Consider the following 12,443-nt stretch of genomic DNA (forward strand, 5'->3'; position numbering starts at 1 on the left):
GGAGGAGGCCACGTCCTGGGGAGCAACAACTCCGTGCACCCCACCAGCGGTGCTGGGCACCCCTCGCTGCGGTGGCACGGGAGCCTGGGCAAGGGGCTGTGGCCCTGGGTGGCCAAACCCGCTCCCACCCGCAGCGGGGCAAGGCCTCAGCGGCTGCTCTCGCTGGCTCCCCACGTCCCCCCCGCTCCCGGGGGACCTCCGGGAGGGCTCTGACGGGGTGCAGCAGGGGGGGTCGGGGGGTGAGCGTTTCCAGCAGCACCTGAAAGAAGCAACAGAGAGGGTGTGGGGACGGGGGGAGCACCCGGGAGCCCTGCGGCAGCTGTAAGGAGAGAAAAACTCTGTTTACAGCCCGAGCTCGGACAAGTATTTGGGGAAGGGCTCTGTGCCAGCGCGAGTGGGCACTCCCCGGCGATGCAGAGGAGCTGCGGGACGGGGCAGGACCCCGGGAGCTGAGCACAGCCGGACCCCACCCGTGTCCGGACCCCACCCGTGACTGGACCCCACCCGTGTCCAGACCCCACCCGTCACCGGACCCCACCCGTGTCCAGACCCCACCCGTGACCGAACCCCACCCGTGTCCAGACCCCACCCGTGTCCGGACCCCACCCGTGACCGAACCCCACCCGTGTCTGGACCCCACCCGTGTCGGACCCCACCCGTGTCCGGACCCCACCCGTGACCGAACCCCACCCGTGTCCAGACTCCACCCGCCTGTGCGGACCCCCGGGAGGGCTGAGTGGGGGGCACAGCCCCTCTCCCCTCCGCAGGAGCCCCCGAGCGCGGCCCCGCGGCCCGGGCAGGGGTGAAGCCGGAGGGAGCGCCGCAGAGCAGCGGGGATGCCCACGGCTGGTGCCGTCCCGCGGGGACACCCCCCGCCGGCACCGCCCCCCCGCAGCCCGGCCCCGCGCTCGGCCGCTGCTGCCACCTCCCGGCACCGCGGCACGGCACGGCCCGGCCGGGAGCAGCCGGGAGCAGCCGGGAGCAGCCGGCTACGGGCGCTCGGTGGGGAGCTGGGGGCTCCAGGGTCGGTCAGAGCCGGATCTGATCCCCATGTCCCCACATCCCTCCGTCCCTGCCCTTCTTCATCCCTGCATCACTTCGCCCCTACATCCCTGCGTCCCCACATCCCTGCATCCCCCCCCATCCCTGCAACCTCTCACCCCTATATCCCTGCATCCCTTCCCGTCTTCATCCCTGCAACCTCTCACCCCGATATCCCTGCATCCCTTCCCATCTTCATCCCTGCAACCTCTCACCCCTATATCCCTGCATCCCTTCCCATCTTCATCCCTGCATCACTTCACCCCTACATCCCTGCATCCCCACATCCCTGCATCCCCCCTCCCATCCCTGCAACCTCTCACCCCTATATCGCTGCATCCCTTCCCGTCTTCATCCCTGCAACCTCTCACCCCTATATCCCTGCATCCCTTCCCGTCTTCATCCCTGCAACCTCTCACCCCTATATCCCTGCATCCCTTCCCGTCTTCATCCCTGCAACCTCTCACCCCTATATCCCTGCATCCCTTCCCATCTTCATCCCTGCAACCTCTCACCCCTATATCGCTGCATCCCTTCCCATCTTCATCCCTGCAGCCTCTCACCCCTATATCCCTGCATCCCTTCCCATCTTCATCCCTGCAGCCTCTCACCCCTATATCCCTGCATCCCTTCCCGTCTTCATCCCTGCAACCTCTCACCCCTATATCCCTGCATCCCTTCCCATCTTCATCCCTGCATCACTTCACCCCTACATCCCTGCATCCCTGCTCCTCTTCATCCCTGATTCTCTACATCCCCACATCTCTCCATCCCTGCATCCTCTCCCGGGGATCACAGGCAGCCCTGCCCTCAGCACCTGGGAAGGGCAGATTGGGATTTCAGTGCCGGATATAACAGGATTTTCGGAGGCCTGGATCCCAGAGAGGCCAAGCAGGGCAGCTCCCAGCCTGCAGACGGGGATGAAACCCCGCAGAGCCCTGACACCCCGCACCGCACTGGGGCCGGGGGAGCCTGAGCCTGCATGTGCCCTGGCCCCGGCTGGGCCAGCCCTGCGATGCTGCTCCGTGAGCAAGAGCAACACCAGCAATTTTTTCCCAGTAAACCCCCTCCATGTGCTCAGCCCCTGCTGTCCCCTGCCCCAGGGACGCAGCATCCCTGGCCCGGCGCGGTTCGGCCACCCACATACAGCCACGGCCCCGCTGCCCTGGCCACTGCCCGCACCGACAGTCCCCAGCCACGGGCTCGGGGACTAGAGAGGGAGAGGCTGCCCCATCCGCAGCTCCACCTCTGGGGCAGGCAGAGGAAGGCGGTGCCATCACTGCGCCCTGATGTGGGGAAACTGAGGCACGAGCCAATGCAACGTGCAGCGCACAGATGGACTGCAACTGGCAGAGGGGTGAAGCATCCTGCTCCCGGCCTTGCAGGCTCAGCTGGGGGTCAGAATTATCTCTGCCTTTGCAGCCAGCTTTGCAGCCTGCCTTCTCCCCGCAGCCCAGCTGCCGCAGGGCTCACGACGGACCCTCGGAGCCCGCTGTGGGCCAGGAGACACCTTACAAGCAGCTTTGGCCATGCAATGATAAACAAAACCCCACAAGCGAGCTAGGGGAGAAGGTGGAAATGGAGGGTACCTACCAGGGCACCTGCTGCGTGGTCCCCGGGGTGACGACCCACCCAGCCCTGCGCTGCGGCTCAGCACCTCCATCCCCACCACTCTGCTAGCACAGGGCTGCGACAGCCCCCGCGCCCCAGCAGCAGGACTGGCAGGCGGGGTGGCAGGTCCCCACGGGGCTCAGGGTGTCCCCATGGGGCTCAGGGCATCCCCACAGCTCCACACATCCATGGCGGTACCTGTAACACAGAGCCGACATCAGGCCCGAATGCATCCGGCCCGGAAAAGCGCCTTCCCATCCCTGCGCTGCCGGGCAGGCAGCAGCGCTGCACAATGTTTCCAGCAGCCTGGTTTCTTCTTTTTTTTTTTTTTTTTACAGGAAAAGGTTGCTTTTGGACCCAGGGCTGAGGCTTTTGGCCACCTCCTGCCTCTCTCCAGCCCTTCCTTGCAATTTTCTAGGACTTTCAGCAAAGTCTTTGAAAAGCTCCAGGTTCCTCAAACGTCACATTTTTCTGCTTTTCAAAGGCTCAGGTTTGGTTGCAGAAAACAAATATATAAAGATACATATGTGTGTATATATAAATGCAGAGATTCTGTGTGTATGTATGGCCAGGGGGTTGGTACAAGTCCCCAACCTCTAACAATTTTTTTTTAACTTATTTCAAAAGAAAAAGCATTCCAGGGGCCCAGCCAGCTGCCCAGGTCCATGGTGCCCCTGGGTGCCCCTGGGTATCTCTGGGTGCCCCCAAGGGTCGCTGCTCCCACACCATGATGCTGTCCGAGTGACGCCGTCCCCTCCAGACTACTGCCCTGGCTTGTCCGGCCTCACGACCCCAGTCCATTTCACAGGCGGGGAAACTGAGGCACGGAGCTTGCACAGCCTCCCAGCAGCTGCCCGGCCAGCGGGGACCTGAGGGAGTGCCCGTGACCCCGCCATGCTCCCTGCCTCACCAATCCCTCATCCTGAGCTGTTCCAGCTGTTCCAGCTGTTTTCACCACCCTCCATCTGTTGGGTAGCTCAGGAGGCGGGCGCTCCCCTCCCAGCTAGGTTTTCCTTCCAGGTCTCTGCTAAACTCATTGCATCCGCAGGCGCCGCTCTGCTTTCCCGCACGCCCCCAGCTCCCTGCTTACACAGCAAGCAAAAACAACGGATCTTCCCACCCGGAAAAATCCAGGGGGATTTTGGCCACCCGGGGGGATTTTGGCCCACCCAAGAGATGCTCTGCCAGAGGAGCTGGAGACCGGTGGGAGCAGCATCCCCATGCCGGCTGGTGGAAACAGGGACATCCGTGCCACCGTAAATGGGGCACAGACCCATTGCCAGCCCCGACACCCTCTGGGCTGCGTCTCCCCCGTGCCTCGGCCTGTCAGGAGACAGCCTGGGTGTTCCCGGTGGGCTGCAAACGTCCGGGAGAGACAAGCCTCCCTCGCAGCCCCACTTCATGCCCCGCTGGGAGCAGGGAGCCAGGGGTGTGCGGAATACTCTGCTCCACCTGCAAGGCACTGCCACGCTTGGAGCCACGTTCGAGCCACGCGGACAGGTCCCTCCTGGGTGGTGCAGCCGGCTTGGCCCCAAAATGGTCCCTTTTCACCCCAGGCTGGACCATGTCTGCCAGCATCAGAGCCAGTGGGGCACAGAGCCAGCGACCCCAGGCTCTGGGTGTCAAAGGGGACCCCGGGCACCCATCAGCCCTGGGAGTGGGCAGAGGGACACCTCCCTCAGCAAGGGGAAACTGAGGCAGGAGGCCGAACCCAGGCTGCCCGTCCCCACTGGGCAGGGAGAGGCCGCGCACCCAGGCTTCACCCCCGGGACGATGGGGAGCTGCTCTCCATCCCCTGCTGCGCCCTCTCAGAGGGACAGCAACAGAGGGGTACCCCGACGGGACAGATCTCCCCTCTGCGACGCACTGACCCATGCACTCCCGTCCCCTCCATCCCCTCTGTCCCCTTCCTCCTCTCCCCCCGAGTGGGGCTGGCGGTCGGTCCCCGTCCCAACCCGGGGCAGCTGTGACCGAAAACAAAGCTCTCCCCTTCGGCACAATACCCTTCTGTCCCCCCCCCAGATGCTGACCGCTGGGGTGGGCAGCGGCCGGGCTGGAGGCGTTGAGGGGCCGTGCCAGGCCCCCGCTGGCAGGGGACAATGTTGGCAGTGATGGAGAGTAGGTATTTCAAAAGGTTTTGTTTTCGGGTTGACCCGCCGAGCCGGCGTGACCCCGCAGCCCCCCACCCAGCCCTGCTTCTCCGTCCCAATAGAAACCAGCCACATTCCTGACCTCGGGGGGGGGGGGATGTTTCCAACCTCCCCGGGAAGGAGACAATGGGGGTGTCAGGGCCGTGATTTAGGAGGGGGGGCTCTTTCCATCACAAAGGCGAGACAAAGGCGCTCGGTGCTGGGAAAGGGGCTTCAGCGGCGGCTCAGGAGTGGGGCCGTGGTATTGTGCCTGGCCAGCCGGCCTCTGCAGCAGGGCAGCCAGGGCCCACTGGGTCCCACCAGGTCCCATTGGGTCCCACTGGGTGTCACCGGGTCCCACCGGGTTCCATGGGGTCCCACCAGCCTCTCCATCCCAGCCACTACCGCAGCCCTCCCCGCGGCCACCCGGGAGACCAGGGTCTGGTGGCTTCGTGGGTGTCACCATCACCCATGGCAGGAGGGAGCTGGTCCCCCATCCCCACGTGGGACACCTGGGGCACCCCCAGCTTCCCGCAGCACCCTACGCCAGCACGGCTGGCGAGGGACCAGCATGTCCCAGGGGGGCTGTGGGCACCCCACAGGTCTGGGCTCAGACCAGGGCCAGACCCCCCTGGGCAGCCGTCCCCAGCACGGGGGACACGCAGCCCCAGAGCCCTGAGTCCCCCCCATCGGCCCTCCCCGGGTGTTCAGGGCCAGGGTCCCACTCTCCTCTCCCGGGGCCGGTCCCGGGGCGGGCGAGGGATGAGCAGCTCCTCTGTGCGCCACTCAAAGGGGCTTTGTGCACCCCGGGGCCGCCGGCGCCCAGCACCACCCGCCACCGCCGGCACGGGCACCGCACCGGTGCCCACCCTGTCCGCACCTCACAGCCTGCGTGTCCCCCCCAAACTCCCCTCTTTCCAACTGCCCCTTGCCCCGACCCTCCTTCTCCATCCCTGAGGGGGCTCAGCCCCAAACCGTGGCAACCCCCCCAAAAAAAAAAGCCAGGAAACTGCTTAAGCAGACGCCCAACTTACAGTGTCCTCTGCCGCCGAGCTGAGCCCATGTCTCCGGCCAGCGTCCCGGTGCCGAAGGGCTCGGAGCCTGCATGGAGAGGGGGATTTTTTTACAGGAGAAATATTTTTCTCCTGGTGCTGGACGGCTGATCCGAAGGAAAAGCTGGAAACAAGTTCATTGGTTTTTCTCTCGCTCCCTCTCCTTGCCCTAATTTTTATTTTCCTGGCAGCCGGCGGGAGGAAGGGAGCTGGCAAGGTGATGCTTTTTTGGGAAGAGGGGAACTGCTGGTGAAAGAGGCATTCACCGCGCCGGGAGCCTGGGAAAGCCGAGAGCCGGGGGGCCGGCGGGAGGGCGGGAGGCTGATCACTGACCACTGTGCGGAGGCTGACCGGTGTGCCGAGGCTCACGGCCCTGCTGAGGCTGACCAGCATGCTAAGGCTGACCGGTGTGCCGAGGCTCACGGCCATGCCGAGGCTGACCGGTGTGCTGAGGCTCACGGCCGTGCCGAGGCTGACCGGTGTGCCGAGGCTCACAGCCATGCCCAGGCTGACTGGTATGCCGAGGCTCATGGCTGTGCCGAGGCTGACCGGCGTGCCGAGGCTCACGGCCATGCTGAGGCTCATGGCTGTGCCGAGGCTGACCGGCGTGCCGAGGCTCGCGGCCATGCCGAGGCTGGCGGAGCGGAGGCCGGCGGCAGGTGGAGGGGCGCCGGCGGGATGCACCAGAAAGCCAATGACATCATGTTGTGGGTTTTTTTTTTCCAGGATGAAATGTAATTTGCAGACGACTTCCCCGGCCGCCCGCAAGCACTGGGGCTCTGCAGCGAGGAGCAGGACAGGTCCCCCCAGGACACACGGGTGCCTGCCGAGGGACCGCAGGACTGGGCCGGGCTGGGGCTTTTATTTTTTTTCCCCCTTTTGGGTCAGAAAAACTACATTTTAGTTCCTAACCTGCCGGCACTGTGCTCCCCGGCACACAGAGGGCAGGTCCGGCCGGTGTCCGAGCAGAACAGAGCCCGGCACGGCCGGCGCCAGCGCCCTGTCGGGGACCCCCCATCCCCATGGTGGGGCAGGATCCGTCCGCGGCCGCCCAACCCGGGATGGCTCCTTTTGCCTCTTCCCTCTTAATTTTGTTTAGAAACTTGTCAGGTTGGTACATAAAGGAGGTGGAAAGATCAATCCTGGCTTTTCATCAGTGTGGGAAAAAGTATTTCACTAATCCATATTTATTGGTGTAAGGAGCCGGGGGGGGAGGGAGAGAGACCCTAATGGTCAGGAGCAAAGGACAGAAGGGACAGTTTAAGGCTGCCCTTTTCGGAGAGGTCACATGTCACCAAAATCTTTCGGTTGTCTCGGGATTGGTTACATTCTGTTCTCTTTTTTTCTATTGAGGTTGCCAAGCAACTGGCTAAGACCAGCCAAGATATTTTCTTTATTACAAGTGGAGCAGAAAGCAGCAAGGAGGAGAGAGATAAAAAAAAAAAAAAAAAAAGGAGAGAAGAGAAGTTTAGACAATTAACATTTATAGGATCACATAACTTCATTAACTCAGCCGAGATTTGGGAAAGAGACTTAAAAAAAAAAAGGGGGGGGGGGTGAGCGTTAGGAATTAAAGCAAGTTAAAAGGCCGGCAGGTCCAGGGCTAAAACAATGTCGGAGCACTCGGGAGCAGCGACGAGGGCTTCCCTTCGATGGTTCCTGCTTCCCGAAGAGCCAGCCGGTCCCAGCGATGGCTGCGACCCAGCGCAAGGGCCTTCAGCTGCTACTGCTGCTCTTTTTTTTTTTAAATGCCGGCTTTCTTTTGATTTTCACACTCCTAGGAAGTGGGTTTATTGCTAGTAGCGCTGGCAGGGGGGTGCGGGGAGGCAGCGGCGCCCTTCGGAGGGAGGTGCGTGGCCGTGGCAGGAGCTGGGCATCCCCCTGGCCGGGCCGTGGCACAGGGCAGGGGCTGCAGGGACGTGGCTGTCCCCAGGCCCTGGGACACCTTTGTGCCTCTGCAGGGTGGACAAAACCTCCCGGGGCCGGGAATGAACCTCCGTGGGCGAGCTGCCCCCAGCCACCGATCCCTGCCCCGTTGGTGCCTGCTCAGAGCTCAGGCCTAACCCCAGCCCCGGGCTGTCCCCTGCCCCAGGCCTGGCCCCGCCGTGGGCAGGGGACATTGCTGCGGGCCGGGGACAGGGCCTGGGGTCACCCCACAGCTCTGCGGGGCTGGCCTGTTCCGAGCATCCTCGGGGCCGCGGGAGTTTCTCTCCCATCACCAACCCATCCCTCCCATCACCTCCCATCCCTCGCCCCACGCGGCCAGACCCTGTGCGAGGACACGGGGGGAGGTGAGGAGGGGCAGGGACCCCCCCGGAGACCCCACCCTCGGCCCCCCACCCACCTCCCAGCCCCCCCCCCTTGGTTCTGTCCAGGGACCCCAACTCCCCGGTGACACCCAAGGCAGCGGCAGGCAGCGGTGGGGTGAGGGCAGGGGCCAGCCCCACACTCTCCCCCGAGGCTGCGGGGACACCCGGCAGGTCGGGGCTGGGGGGTCCCCGGGCGGGGAGAGGCAGGAGAAGCCCCCGCTCCCCCGGAGCCCGCAGCTGCCGGCCCGGCACGTCGGTAATATTCATCAGGGGAAAACAATGAGCATTATTTATCCCCAGCACTTTCCCTGCCGTGGGGGGCCGGGGTGGGGTGCAGGTGACCCCACACCCCACGGGGCACCCGGGCAATGCCACCCCCGCGGCAGCAGGACCGGGGCGGGGGGCGGCGGGGGGGGGTGTCCCCGCGGGGGACCGGGGGAGCGGGAGGGGACCCCAGCCCCAGCCCTGCCCGGCGGCTCGGGGGGGACCCCCACAACCGCGAGCGGGGGCAGCCCCGGCCGTCCCCGGGGCCGGGCGCCGAGACCCCGAGCCGGGGCGCCCCCCGAGCGCCGGGCCCGGGCGGGTGCGGGGCCGCGGGCCGGGCCGGGCCGGGCCGGGGGCTGCCGTTTGGGAGCTGTGTCTTTAAGAGATGGCTGGCTCCAGGTTGCAGCTGCTGTTTCTGTGCTATAGAGACAGTGGAGATTCATTACTCCTAAAACACAATGGGCATTTATCACCCCGTGGTGTTATTCAAATCCAGTACCAATTGAAGGTCATCCCCATTCTTTTCTCGCCGGCTCTGCAACACATTTATTGTTGTGCCGTTCAACTAAAAGCCCTGCCCGGCCCCGGCGCAGCCCGCAGAGCCCCGGCGTGCGCATCCCTCCCGGGCGGATTTGGGACCCTCCCGGGTGGATACGGCGTGGAGGAAGCGGGGCAGAGCCGGGGCGGCGCGGCTCGGCTCGGCTCGGCTCGGCGCGGCTCGGCGCGGCTCGGCTCGGTGCGGCGCGGGGCCGGCGGCAGGTGCAGCGGTGGCCCCGCCGTTGTGCCCCGCCGAGCCGCGGGGGCCGCCCGCTCCGCCCCCGCGGGACGCACTTTCCGCGCCCCGGGGAAACTCGGAGCCCCGCGGGCCGCCGGGGCGGAGGGCGGCTCGGGCGGTCGGGGGTCCGCCGCTCGCCCGTCCTCAGCCCCCAGCCCTGCCCCGGGGGGACCTGCCCGGCCCCGCCGCGGCCACCGGCACCGGCGGGGGGAAGCGCCGGCAGCGGGCCGGGATTTTCCCTGGCTGGAGAGGGGGGAATGGTTCCCAACTTCGTGGGAGCCGGTCGGTGAGAAGGGGCTGGGGGAGAAGCCTGGATTTTTCCTCTTTTTCTTTTATTTTTATTATTAATATTAGTATTTCCCCCCCACACTTGGGCATTTATAAATTTCGGCGATTTTTCCAAGTGCCCGAATTTTGAGGGCGAGCCGCTTGGAATTGGTTAATTCTCCGAGGCAGGAGCGGCGGCGGCCGCAGCGCGGGGCCGGGGTCTGTGCCCGCAGCCTCGCGGCATCACCCCCGCCGAGCCCCCGGGGCTGCCGGCGGCCCCGAGCCCCGCCGCCCCGAGCCCCCGCTCCACCGGGGCCGCTCCGGCGGGGACGGATCGCTGGTTTTCGTTTTCTGGATTTTTTTTTTCTTTTTTTCTTTTTTTTTTTTTTCGCTTGAGGTTGGTTTAATTTTTTTCTTTTTTTTTTTTTTTTAATAAGGGCTGATTTTTTGGTTTGGTGGTGTGTTTTGTTTTTTTTTTTCTGGAGGGGTAAGGAGCGAGTTGATAAAATTAAACCCCTCGCGGTGCCATTAAATCGAAACCGGGATGCGAAGCGCCGCGGCTGCGCTAGAAACTTGTTGGGGCCGGAGAAGCGGCTCCGCAGGGCCGGGGAGCGGGGAGCGGGCGGCGGGCGGCGGCGGGCAGCCGGCTCGGTGCCCGTGTGTCCTTGTTTTCCAGGCTCCAGCCGGATTCCCCCCCTGGAAGATCCCGCGAGCCCGGGACGGGAATCTCCGCTCCTGATTGTCCAAACGCAATTCTTGTGCGATGGAGCCGTACGAACCAAGAATTGTGTCTGGACATCTGTAGCAGAGATTTCAACTCCACCGGCTGGGCTCCAGGAAGGTGCTTTGGGGCGGAGGACGAAGGACGGACCCTCCCCGGGCCCGGGGCACGGCAAGGTAACCCTCCCCGGCTGCAGCCTGAGCGAGGATTTCAAGGAAACTAAATAAACACCGGCGGCGGCTCCCCAGGGCTCAGTCCCAATGCGTCAAACACCGGCCGGGCGCTCCCCGGGACGGGCAGGGACCGGGCAGGGACCGGGCAGGGACCGGGCAGGGATGGAGGGGCCGAGCCGGGGGCTCCGGCGCTTCGCCGGGGACGAAGCCGAGCGCGGCGGGCGGGCGCCCCGGCCCTGCGGCTCCATCCCGGTTTACCCTTCTGGTGTTTGTTTGGTTTTTTGTTTTTAATTTGCGTTTTAATTTCATTTAATTTATTTCGGCGTGCGCCCGGCCCTGGGGCGCGGCGGGGACCCCCCTGCACCGGGGGCCGAGCTCCCCGCCGGCCGGGACACCCTCCTCCTCCTCCTGCCGCAGCCCCCGGCTCGCCCCGGGCTCACGGAGGCCGCTCCGGCTGCGCTGGGTCTCCGCCGAGCCGGGAACCGGCCCCGCCGCTCGGGCACCGGGCTCGGCGGAGAGCGGCCCGGCCCCGCGCTCCCCCCGGCCGAGGGCTGCGGGGACGGGGTCTCACCGCCGCGGCGGGGGCTCGGAGGGGACGAAGCGGGAGCGGAGCCGAGCGCTGCGGCGGTCCCGGAGCAGCCCCCACGAAACCACGACCGGGAGGAAGGCTTCTAACAGAGAGGCTTTATGACTCCGCAAGCCAAGCGACTCAGCCGGGGCTGCCAAGGAAACCCAGGAGGAGGAGGGAAGCATTACAAGATCCGAGCAAAATTTCACCAAGAGCCTATCTAGGACAAAGCTGGAGGCAGAGAACGTTTTAAAAGGCTTTTATTTCAGAAACTTTTTTTGTTGTTGTTACAGGATTTTGCTGTACCCCTCTTCTCCCCTCCCCTGGCTTCCCTCATCTTCCCATTTCTAGCTTTTTTTTAGCAATGATTGGCAGCTTTTACTACAGCAGGAGCTAAGCCATCAGGGTCTACCTGCGCTAGCGGGGAAATAACACCTCCCAGGGAAGGAACTCATCCTATCGTGAGCAAACAGCTGGGGGGGATAAGAACAGAGAAGCCCAGCCTAAGGCAAAAATGCCGTGTAGAGGCAGGGCAGGCAGCAGCGCTGAAGACGAACCTGCCTTTTCCCATTGGGTTTAAGTCCGTTTCAAGCTGCACGCCACACAGGTTCGTTGTTTTCCAGCCAGCTCCTACCCTCACCTGGAATCCCCCTCCGCTTCCCCAGCCCAGCAGAGCTTACGGCCGTGAATTCAGGACAGAGAAGAGCCTTCAGCCCGTCCGTGTAATTTACAAACGCAAGCTGGACTCGAGTCGCTGCGGCTGGATTTGGAAAAGGCTGAATATCGGTTCGTTACCAGCAGTGGGCTTGAAGTCAGGGTTTCTCAGATGCAGCAGCATCGTAGTCGCGGGTGCTTTTAGTTACGCAGGTTGTGGTGGGGTAAATGTGAGAGAGGAATCACCGGAGAAGTCAGACGGGGGAATTACTCTTTGGCACTCCCTCCGTGTCAGGCAGAGTAACTCCTCTGTCAGGCGCAGGACGGGAAAGGCTCCTTGTACGGAGCACTCAGGGTGCCAGGCCAGGCTGCCTGAGCAGGGGCTGGTGCACTGCGCTGCTCACCGCCTCCCAGCTACTCCTCGGCAGCTCCCGGAGATGGAGGACAGGGCGAGCAGTACGTGGTGCAGATCGGCTCTGAGATGTGCACTGACTGAGCTTACGGCACCGGCAAGCCCTCTGCCCCAGGAGAGCCGCTGCTTGGGCAGGAGTGCTGCCGCCGGGGACCACCGCGTCCTGCTGGAACCATGCCGAAACGCAGGTGAGCAGGGCATGGGGGAGAGCAGGAAGGTCAATCTTGGCTGGATGCTTCTAGAAGCTCACACAGCACGTTTCAGACCTGTTGGCACCAACGCTATCCTCTGATCCCTTCCCTTTGCTCTCACCACGGCCTCCCAGCTGGCAGGTGGGCCAGTCTGTCTGTCCGAGGAAACTTCTGGAAACTGAACAGCATCCATGCCCTAGCAGAGCTGCGCGCACACCCACTTCCGCTGCGCTCAGAGGACTTCCTCAGGGTGCGCAGTAAGGAGCCTCCCCCTCC

The sequence above is a fragment of the Gavia stellata genome, chromosome 24 (genome assembly GCF_030936135.1).
Source record: "Gavia stellata isolate bGavSte3 chromosome 24, bGavSte3.hap2, whole genome shotgun sequence".
Classification (NCBI taxonomy): Eukaryota; Metazoa; Chordata; class Aves; order Gaviiformes; family Gaviidae; genus Gavia; species Gavia stellata.